Here is an 11,011-nt window from a genome sequence, read left to right on the forward strand (position 1 = left end):
CCATTTTCAAAATTCCCCAAACAAGCTTTGCTGCCCTCTGGAGAATTCTAGCTTACTCATTAACCTATGTGGGGGAAAAGAGAATCACATGGTTCCTGCAAACTTGATGCCCGACTGCCCGCCAGAGCATCTCTAGCAAAGCTCCAAGTTTGACTGATGAGGGAATACCTGGTGTTGAGGTGGAGGACCCTGAGTGGCAGAGACTTTCCTGTGTGTGTGCGTGTATGCATGCTAACTTGCTTCAGTCATGTCTCTTTCAATCTTATGGACTACAATCTGCCAGGCTCCTCTGTCCATGGGATTCTTCAGGCATGGATACTGGAGTGGGTTGCCATGCTCTCCTCCAGGGAATCTTCCTGACCCAGGGATCGAACCCACGTGTCTTATGTCTCTTACACTGGCAAATGGGTTCTTTACCACCAGTGCCACCTGGGAAGCCTGGAGACACTTCTATGCTTATTAAACCAAATTTCCTTTTCCTTCTGGACACACAGCTAGACAACATGTCTCGACCTCCCTGACATTTTGGCAGGACCATATGATTGGCAGAGTGACATATATGACACTTGCAGGTCTGACTCGGGCCCTTGTACCCTTCTTCACCCTCCATTTTTCTGCCATTCTTGCAACTGGATGTGCAGGGCTCCACAGCCCCCAGAGGATGGGGGAATATCAGAACTGTAGAAGCTTACCCCCAGAGTCTTGCTTGGAGGTGACCTGCCCAGGAGAACAGCTGATCAGGGACAACAACAGGGGACATCATGTGAGTGGGAAATCATCTTTCATTATGTCAACCTAACGACCAACTCGATGGACATGAGTTTGAGTGAACTCTGGGAGTTGGTGATAGACAGGGAGGCCTGGCATGCTGTGATTCATGGGGTCGCAAAGAGTCGGACAGACCGAGCGACCGAACTGAACTGAACTGAATGGAGCTGTTTGTTATGACAGTTAATCTACCCTGACTAATACACCTTGCACATATTGATTGCCTCTTGGCATGCGTGCTAGATCACTTAGATGGTAGAATCAGTTATGCCTCTTGTTCTGCCAAGCCTCACCCCGGCTCATCACAGGAAGCAGTGTTTATCACAAAACAGTTACAAGAAGGGATGAATAGCATGTGGTCAACACCCGTTTTGAATACCATGGGAGCACAAAAGCTCAGCGGAGGTGGGAGGGATGCCAGGTGATGAGGCATGAAAAGAGCAGAGATATGCAACTGACGAATGTGTAACTCACAGCACCAAACTGAGCATCAGCTGGCTTCTGCCTAGCATTGCACTTAGGGAGCATCCGTCTGGCACCCAAAAGCGACTGAGAAGTAGTTCAAATCTACATTATAGTTCCTTAATAAACAACATCACATTTGCAAAGCAAAACTTCTTAAAATTCTTTTTGTGTGTCTCTCCATAATTGGTTCACACATGTACAGCAGCTGCTTCCCATCCTCAATGCCAAGCATCCTATATGCCAAGCTCATTCCCCTAAAATCTCTCTCTAAACCCATACCAAGCTGTCCCTCTCACCTTCCCCATCTCCCTCTCCCTCTTCAGAGCCACTCTTTGTCTCCTCACTCTCTAGCTCTCTAAACTGAGCCAGGCTTTTGCCATTACTGGCCTGAACATTTCCTGTTACAGCTCAGAGGCTCAATTGATGAGTGGATCATAGACCCAGGAAGGCTCATAAACAAAAACAAAGTTCTTAGAGGTGGCCTCGGGAAAGTGACTGTGAATATCTATGCTGTTGTTCAGTCGCTAAGTTGTGTCCAACTCTTTGCAACCCCATGGCTTCCCTGTCCTTCACCATCTCCTGGAGTTTGCTCAAACTCATGTCCATTGAGTCAGTGACACCATCCAACCATTTCATCCTGTCATCCCCTTCTCCTCCTGCCCTCAATCTTTCCCAGCTTCAGGGTCTTTTCAATGAGTCAGCTCTTCGCATCAGGTGGCCAAAGTATCAGAGCTTCAACTTCAGCATCAGTCCTTCCAGTGAATATTCAGGGTTGATTTCCTTTAGGAATGACTGGCTTGATCTCCTCGAAGTTCAAGGGACTCTCAAGATTCCTCTCAAGTGAATATCTATGTATTATTATTACTACTACAAACAGATGGTCACTCTACTACTTATGAGTTAGGTGACCTTGAGTGAATTCTTTGCATCTCTGAGCCACAATTTTCTCCCCTGTGAAACAGGGCTTGTAGAACTTCACAGGATCCTCTAGGAAATGAATGCGACGTAGCATGTGAAAACAGCTAATGCCCAGCCGGCAGCGAGCCGTGCGGTTTGTCCTGTCCTCCCTGAAGCTGTTGTTCCTCTATTCTCTATGAGGAGCATCAGAGGTGTGGGTCCAGCCCAATGGCACAAAGGAGGGTAAACTGAGGCTCCAGCATCCGTAGTATTGGGTGCTGATGCCAGCTGCTCTGGATCTCACTCCGGAGTTTCCTGGTCAACTTTCAAGTGACCTTGAAGGAAAAACTGCTTTTCTCCATGCCTCCAGCTGCGTGTTCCCACCACAAGGGAAATGTGCCCACCCTCTGTCCCCCAGGGCAGGTTGTGAAGGTTAATGAATTGGTATTTGTGAAGTGCTTTGAGATCCGTGGATGAAAGGCCCTATGAAGTCAAAAGCACTTGGATGATTATTAAATTGCCTTGCCTGAGGTCAGACAGCAGAGGACTAGGGGAGCCGGGAAGGAAAGCCTGTTCCCTTTCTTCCATTCCCCTGCTAGAACAACGAAGACCGCAACCCGTTCTTATTAAGATGGGCCTGTCCCTCTGTGGGTGGATGTCCTCGGGCCTTCACATCCTGTCTCCTTTCTTCCCGGCACCCTGCTTAGGACCAGACACAGGCCCTTTACCAGCCCCAGCCCCGCTCATCGGAATGCTGCACAGCTCCCCAGCTCGTGGGGAGAGCTCTGGGTTGCAGGGTTTTAAAATATCAGGGAAGTTGTTGTGTGAGGGACCAAGAGTTGACCCCTTGAGAAAGAAGGGACAGCCTTTCCCTGCCAGCTGGGTACCCAAACTCAGGAGGATCTCTTCCTTGGCTGAAGTGAGGGGCCACATTCCACACCTCCAGCAATTTCCTATGCCCCATTTTCTTTTCTTTTTTCCCCCCTTTTCCATCCACCTGCTAGCAGTTGCAGTTATTTGTTTTACAAACATCCCCTCCATACCTTTGTCTTTTCCGTCCCCGTGCTGGCAGCTGTGTAGACACCTCATTGCAATTCAGACACCTGTCACTTCTGGATGTCATTGTGGCTGTTGCCATGCTGATTAGTTAAGATGAAGAAAAAAAATACAGCGCCATATAAATAAAAAATTAGAGACTGTCACGTTGTGTAAAAAGGGCCCACCTTCCAACACTAGATCTCAGCAAAGCCTCATTTCTTTTTGTCCTGGGTAACCCAGCTAAAGGGAATGCTTATCATGTCTTCTTTTAGTGATTAAGTGGTTAATGATTTAATGAACTAAGAAAAAAAAAATCTCATTTGTTGCTTCCCTCGGACTTGGAAAAAATTTCAAAGAGCTGATTTTCTGTGTACCTCAGTCCGATATTGCTACCTGCTGGGATACGAACACAGTCTCTAAATAAATTGCTAGTGGCCTTAGGCGGGTGGAAGAGTCTCTCTTTGATCCTGCTCGAGCGGATGAAGTCAAATGTTCAATCAATCAATCACATTCATAACTTGCAGCTACAATCGGGCTGACAACAGCCTATTATTTATTTTTAAAATCATATATTTCATTATTGCAAAACACACAGGCTCTCACGAGGGGGAAGAGACTAAATTATTGATAAGCCCTATAGATGACGGAGTTTGTTGCTTCTGACATGCTTGTCACTAACTATTGTCAGGAAGAATTTACTAAGATGTAGAGTCGAGAAAGTTGGCCAGGAATATATGTCGCGCCAAAGCGGAGATGGGGAAGGAAACTCTAATGGCTTCTCTCTCTCTTATTGAATTCTTGTAGGTAAAAGGCAGCTGAAGGCAGAACAGGTTTCTATTGTAAAGCAAGACTTGAAAAGCCCCCAATTTGATTGCTACAGAGCAGGAGATTTGGTTCTCAAAATAGCCATGCGTCTGGGAAATGAATTTTTGCTGGTGTCTGTGCATTCCTGGAAATAACAATCGTAACTCTCCAGAATTCCCACATGGACCCGGGCCAGGCATATTTATTCAGTATTGTGTGTCAGGGACCAGGGATGGGGGTTGATGTGCAGATGCAGACTGGAAAAGAAGGCATGATGGAGGATGGCTTTGGGCTCCGGTGGTGGAAGAAGAGGGGGGGCCTCCCCACTGCCTCCCTGTCCTGCTCCCTGAGTGGCGGGGCATTAGCGGTGGAGGTGCCCTCTCTACGGACCTGCGGTCGGACTTCTCTAATGGGCTTGAAGAAGGAAGGGCAGTCAGCAAAACGCTGACCACTCCTTTCTGTGCGCGTCCTTTTCTGTTGTCACTGGATGTGGAGGCCGTGGCAAGCCGGGATCCCTGGTGAGGTTTGGAGTCACCACCGACCCCCTCCTCTGAAGGTGTCCCAGTGTTGTCACCTGGCAGTCATCTCCACAATAAGTCAGTCCTGGATTTGCTGGAAGAAAGAGCCCCTGGACTGTGGGAACAGAAGATGTTTATTAAGGAAAGCTCAGTGTTCACGTGTATAGATCAAATCCTATTAGAACGAGTACCATTACATTTGAACAAAAACAGCTGTGGAACTGAAGCCTTCTCATACACACCCACCTTGGTTTGATACCCCCTGGAACACAAGTACACTGTAAGTGAAATGCAAGTTCCTGCAGAGGTCCAGTTGAGATCAGACATGTCCTTCTAATTTATTCACTAATTCCAAGATGATCTTCCCCTGGCAGGATGGGGAGAGACAGTACTACGTATGTGCCCTAAAACCAACATTTTTCTCAAGGCAGAAGTGCCCTTCCTGACCAACTCATCCAATGTATCCCTTCCCTCTTACACAGATGAGAAAACGGAGAGAAATTGGAATCAGACAGCCAGTTAGTGGCAGATGGGGAACAAGACCTCCAACCCCTTCCCTAAGTGAATTATTAACAGAACTTAAGTCAGAAAAGATGTGTCTCTTCCGAGTAGAGTGCCCAGCTCACTACATTATGCCACTTTCTAGTGTTCGTTTGGTTTTACGATACTGAACTCCATTTACAACCCAAATAGCTCGAAAACTCACTGGACCACCTGTTTCCACAATGCTAACCCCTGACAATGAGTAGAAAGGCAATATAGGAGAAAGACTTGGAAGTAATTTCTGAATCCGTCAGAAGATGCTGGATCGGTCTTCTACCAGTTGGGAGCCCCTCTCCCAGGCTGGAACTGCCCCTTCCTTGCGAGTCACTTGGCTGACACGGCCCCCTCTGGGCACAGATTCCTGTCCATGATGTGAGAAGTGGTCTCCATGTGCTTTAAGTCAACTTCTAGCTCCAAAATTCAGCATAAAATTCTACATAAAATCCTCTGCAGTAGCATTTTCCTTTCTTTTTTGGAACATTTTGGAGCCTAAGTTAGCACACATGGAAACTGAGTTGAGCAAAGCAATCACTGCACCAGAACAAACCATTCCTTATCATCTTCCCAATATGGGCCAAATAACTCCACTCGAAACAGGAACACCTGGCTTCACTGAACTTAGATGAGTCATGGGATCCCTCTCTACTACAGTTTTCCTATCTGTAAAAGGGGGATATTGGCTCTTTTTCTACCCACCCAGTGGGGGCAGATTGCAATGAGGATCTCAATCCATCACCCGAGTGAAAAGATGGAAAAAAGAAGCTTAAAGTGCACTCCAGTGTTGGCTGCTGGTGCTGCTGCTGCTAAGTCGATTCAGTTGTGTCCGACTCTGTGCGACTCCAGATGTTGGGCAGTAGTATAATTTGCATGCGTGCTCATTCGCTCAGTGATGTCCAAGTCTTTGCAATCCCATGGACTGTAAGCTGTCAGGCTCCTCTGTCCATGGATTTTCCAGGCAAGAATACTGGAGTGGGTTGCCATTTCCTACTCCAAGGGGTCTTCCTGACCCAGGGATCAAACCCACATCTCTTGTGTCTCCTGCATGGGGAGGCAAATTCTTTACCACCACGCCACCTAGTATGATTCGGTAATGGGAATTTACTAGAGATGAGAGAGCTTGCTGCAAATATAAGATTACATTTTTAATTACCTTCAGATGCTGACCTATGTAAATAAGCCTGTTTGCTTCTTTGGGAGGGAATAGGAGAGGAGGATGGGGTGGGACTCATTAACTTTCCTGGCAATGCTTTTTTGCAGCAGTTTCAAGGAAAGTCTTTAGGAGGGGGAGAAACCAGCTTTATGCAAGGCTGGCATGGGTGAGTGATGCAGAGGAGCCTGCCTCTTCTTTTCTATTTTCATTCTTTCCTGTTTTCTGAGTTGTGAGGTGCATTTGTCCACTAACAGCACCCTGGCAACTGTCCTTTGACAAAGTCCCTAAGCATTCTGGTCACTTCCTGTGTGTGACTCTTTTTAAGCCCATTGGCTGCACACTTTGGTGAGAGTTGTCACTGCAAGGAGAACTGGAGAACCTGCATGGTGCTGGGTTGTGGGATGCCACACAGATGGCTTTTTTTCCCTGGCAAGATAAGACTATATTAAGTATGATTTTATGAATAGTCTCCCTTCTAGCCTTGGCCCCCTTGAGGGCGCCCATGATTGGTCAGTTGTATGATTACAATGGGCACTAATTATACCCGGAAGCTAAGGAATAGCAGGCATAACTTACAAAGCCCTTGGTGATAAGGGTTTGGGATAAACACAATGAGATAAAAAACGACTTTATCCTTCCTAAAGGACAAAGGAATTACTTCTTGAAAAATGAGTGGCTTAGAAAAACCATTAAGTAGAGGAACAGAAATAAAACAGAAATGCTTCCAACTTTTCACCGGTTAGGGAAACACAGGCAAATTTGAATTAACCCTGTGTGGACCATGGTGGAATCAGTAGAGGGCAGTCACTAACTCATCTGGATGGATGCTGGGAGAACTAGGATTTCAGGGTGATTGATTCAAAGTGATGGGAATCTTTCAAGTGTGGAAGTTGAATGAGGTCCTCTTTCTAGACCCCAAATATCTTCTAGCCCTCAAGAAAGAGCCCCCACCTATGCCCTGATACAAAGGCTTGTTAAAAGCCTGTTTTGTTTTGTTTTTAAGTGACTCAGCAGCTGTGCCCCAAGACTTTGAATGTGTCTTCAGCCTTCTCTCTCATACTGCTGTACCAGGAACATTCAACAGAGTCAGGAAGGCTGTATAATATGTGCCACACATGGGCACACAGAGACAACACAAACCCAGAAGGAACCTTCTGGAAGGAGGGAGATGGGAGCAGGAGGAAGACACACCAGGGAGGGAGAGTTGCTTGTTTTCAGTGGACAGCTCACTCTAGAATCTGCTCTCAAGATTGGCTTGCTTCCTCATGATTTCAGAATGACCAGGGAATCAGGCAATGGCACCCCACTCCAGTACTCTTGCCTGGAAAATCCCATGGACGGAGGAGCCTGGTAGGCTGCAGTCCATGGGGTCGCTGGGAGTCGGACACAACTGAATGACTTCACTTTCACTTTTCACTTTTATGCTTTGGAGAAGGAAATGGCAACCCACTCCAGTGTTCTTGCTTGGAGAATCCCAGGGATGGTGAAGCCTGGTGGGCTGCCGTCTGTGGGGTCTCACAGAGTCGGACACAACTGAAGCAACTTAGCAGCAGCAGCAGCAGGGAATCAGGTGAATCTGGGGTAGCCCAGCTGCTGCTCTGCTCTTTCTCTTTGGAGCATCTGGCACATAGACCAGGACCTGCCCGGCCTTAGTCTATGATAGACCCTCCATGCACCCAAGGGGTTTCATGTCCAGGTGGTAAATGATTTTGTGGCAGCCAGGTTCATTGAGTCTGGTCCTGTTTCTAGACCCCAAATATCTTCTAGCCCTCATGAAAGAGACCCCACCTACACCATGATACAAGTTCAAGTTAATGATCTTAGACTTGTCTGCAAGACTCTCTGTGGTCTGGTCTTCATTGATCTCACCTTCTACCACTCTACCTCTTGCTCACTCTGATCCATACACACCGCTTTCCTGTCATTCCTCAAACAGGACTAGCTCCTACCCCAAGACCTTCCCACTCATTCTTCCCTCTACCTGAAACAATATCCCCCCAGATATCTCCGTGGCTCCCACTCACTTGTGTCACAAGTCTCTACTCAGAGGTACTTACTGGGTCCCTGAATACCCTGTATAAAGTAGCGACAAGTTCCTCTCCCCCAGCCTCACTCCCTTCCCTTAAGAGATTTGTCTACAAAGCATACATTGCCATGTGACTCATATATTCTTGTTTCCTTGTTTACTGTCTATCCCTTCACCCTACCTTAACAAAGAAGCTCCATGAGACAGGCGACGTGGATTCATTCACACTGCAGCCTCAAAACTTAGCATAATGATAGGTGCTAAAAAAAAAAATGTTGAATAAAATTTCAGTTCAAACCCTCATATAGACCAGGTGGCCCAAATCTCCTCTCAAGCCACATTGTAAGGTAGATGCTCTTGGGACATGTATAAGAGTACCAGCCCCTTCTTTGCTACTAAAAGGCCACACATATGGCCCATGGATATTACTGAAGGACATGATTAAGTATTAAAAGTAGAAGATGCAGGTGATATAGTCATTGCCCACTATCAACTGGCTGAGAGTAACCTTCAGAGTTTCCATTTATGTGTTATTTTCATTTTTGATCTAGCCTAGCAGAAAGTGGTTTCTAGGCTTTTGGCAGAATATCAATAATTTCCCTGGATTCCACTCTCCCAAGTTGTCAGAGAAGAAGGAATATTGTTTGACAGAAAGAGACTTGAATAGGCAGCCTCAGTCACTGTCTTCCCCTTGAAATTTAAACCACAGCAGCACCTACAGTGAGTCTCTTGTAGATGGTATATAGTTGGACCATGTTCTTTTTAATCCATTCCACCTATTCCTGCCATTTGAATAGAGTTTAATTCATTTTCTTTTAATGTAATTACTTATAAGGAAGGGCTTACTCATTTCATTTTGCTTTTCTACACGTCATATCTTTTTTTCCTTTTTTTGGCTTCAATTTCACCATTACTACTTTCTTTTGCGTTAAATAGATATTTTATAGGGTACTACTTTAATTCCCTTATTGCTTTTGTCATATATTTTTATTTTCTTAGTGGTTGATCTGGATATTATAATTAACATCTTAATTTATAACAATCTAGTTCAGATTAATACCAACTTAGTTTTGATAGTGTTCAAAAACTGCTCCTATAAGATTGTCCCCTCTTCATGTGGTTATTGTCACAAATTACACCTTTATACTTTGTGTGCCCATCAACTTAGATTTATAATTACTGTTTTAGGAAGATGTCTTTTAAAGCATATAGGAAAAAGGAAACAAACCAAAAAGAGACTAATGCTGTGTTTAATATTTATCTATGTAGTTACCTTTAACAATGTCCTTTATTTCTTTAGGTGAATTTGAGTTATTTCTGAAAGACTCCCTTCAGCATTTCTTGTAAGGAAGATCAACCAGCTACTAATTCTCTCCATTTTTGTTCATCTGGGAATGTCTTAATTTCTCCTTTATATTTGAAGAATAGTTTTGTAAGATATAGAAGTCTTGGTTGGTGTTTTTATCATTTCAACATTTTGAATATGTCATCCCACTGCTTTCTGGCCTCCATGGTTTCTGAAGAGAAATTAGCTATTAATCTAATTGAGGATCACTGACAGCATATTAAAAAGCAGAGACATTACTTGTCAACATAGGTCCATCTAGTCAAGGCTGTGGTTTTTCCAGTAGTCATGTATGGATGTGAGAGTTGGACTATAAAGAAAGCTGAGCACTGAAGAATTGATACTTTTGAACTGTGGTGTTGGAGAAGATTCTTGAGAGTCCCTTGGACTGCAAGGAGATCCAGCCAGTCCATCCTAAAGGAGATCAGTCCTGGGTGTTCATTGGAAGGACTGATGTTGAAGCTGAAACTCCAATACTTTGGTACCTGATGTAAAGAGCTGACTCATTTGAAAAGACCCTGATGCTGGGAGGGATTGAGGGCAGGAGGAGAAGGGGATGACAGAGGATGAGATGGTTGGATGGCATCACCAAATCAATGGAAGTGGGTTTGGGTGAACTCTGGGAGTTGGTGATGGACAGGGAGGCCTGGTGTGCTGCGGTTCATGGGGTCGCAAAGAGTTGGACACGACTGAGCGACTGAACTGAACTGTACAGGGCAAGTCACATCTCTTTTGCCACTTTCAAGAAAGCTTTTTTGGTCTTAAATTATACAGAGTTTGATTTTACTTTATGTCTGTGTGAATCTTTTTTATATTTATCCTTCTTGGAGTTTATTGAGCTTCTTGGGTGAGTAGATTAAAGTTTTCATCAACATTTTGAGTTTTGTTATTTCTTCAAATATTCCACATACCTCCCTTTCTCTCTCTTCATTCCTGAAACTCCCATTATACATATGTTGGTATTCTTCATGGTGTCCTGTAGGTCTCTTCAGTTCAGTTCAGTCACTCAGTCGTGTCCTCTTAGGCTGTTAATTTTCCTTCCTTATTTTTTCTTTTTGCACCTCATATTGGATAGTTAATCCATTTTCAAATTTGCTGATTCTTTCTTCTGTCTGCTTAACTGTGCTAGTGAGCCCACCTAGTGAATTTTTTTTTTTTTTAGCCCATCAGATAAAGACACACACACACATCTTCCAGAATCCTTCTGATATAAATATAACACAATGATAACACATGACTCACTTCCCCGGTGGCTCAGCAGTAAAGAGCCTGCCTGCCAATGCAGGAAGTGTGGGTTCGATTCCTGGATCAGGAAGATCCCCTGGAGAAGGAAATGGTAGCCCACTCCAGTATTCTTGCCTGGGAGATCCCATGGAGAGAGGAGCCTGCCTGGCTACAGTCCAAGAGTTCACAAAGAGTTGGACACGTCTTAGCAACTAAAACAAGTGAATTATTAA

The 11,011-nt window shown here is 45.0% G+C and overlaps 2 long non-coding RNA genes across 3 annotated transcripts; one reads left to right on the plus strand and one right to left on the minus strand.

The window, feature by feature from the left end:
- Nucleotides 1–3,179: 3,179 nt before the first annotated feature.
- Nucleotides 3,180–5,584, minus strand: LOC147344350 (uncharacterized). 2 transcript variants are annotated; one of them, XR_015155570.1, is made up of 3 exons: nucleotides 4,737–5,152; nucleotides 4,363–4,605; nucleotides 3,180–3,269 (listed from the first exon to the last, which is right to left on the minus strand). It is a non-coding gene; the product is annotated as an uncharacterized LOC147344350 (long non-coding RNA). The 2 variants fall into 2 exon arrangements; XR_015155569.1 differs by lacking the exon at nucleotides 3,180–3,269 and adding an exon at nucleotides 5,197–5,584 and having other exon boundaries at nucleotides 3,770–4,605; nucleotides 4,737–4,857.
- Nucleotides 5,585–6,225: 641 nt separating this feature from the next.
- Nucleotides 6,226–10,428, plus strand: LOC147344351 (uncharacterized). The gene is made up of 2 exons (XR_015155571.1): nucleotides 6,226–6,349; nucleotides 9,510–10,428. It is a non-coding gene; the product is annotated as an uncharacterized LOC147344351 (long non-coding RNA).
- The last annotated feature ends 583 nt before the right edge of the window (nucleotides 10,429–11,011 follow it).

This window comes from Bos grunniens, chromosome 26 (genome assembly GCF_055505025.1).
Source record: "Bos grunniens cultivar Pamir isolate PY7600 chromosome 26, Bosgru_T2T1.0, whole genome shotgun sequence".
Taxonomy (NCBI): domain Eukaryota; kingdom Metazoa; phylum Chordata; class Mammalia; order Artiodactyla; family Bovidae; genus Bos; species Bos grunniens.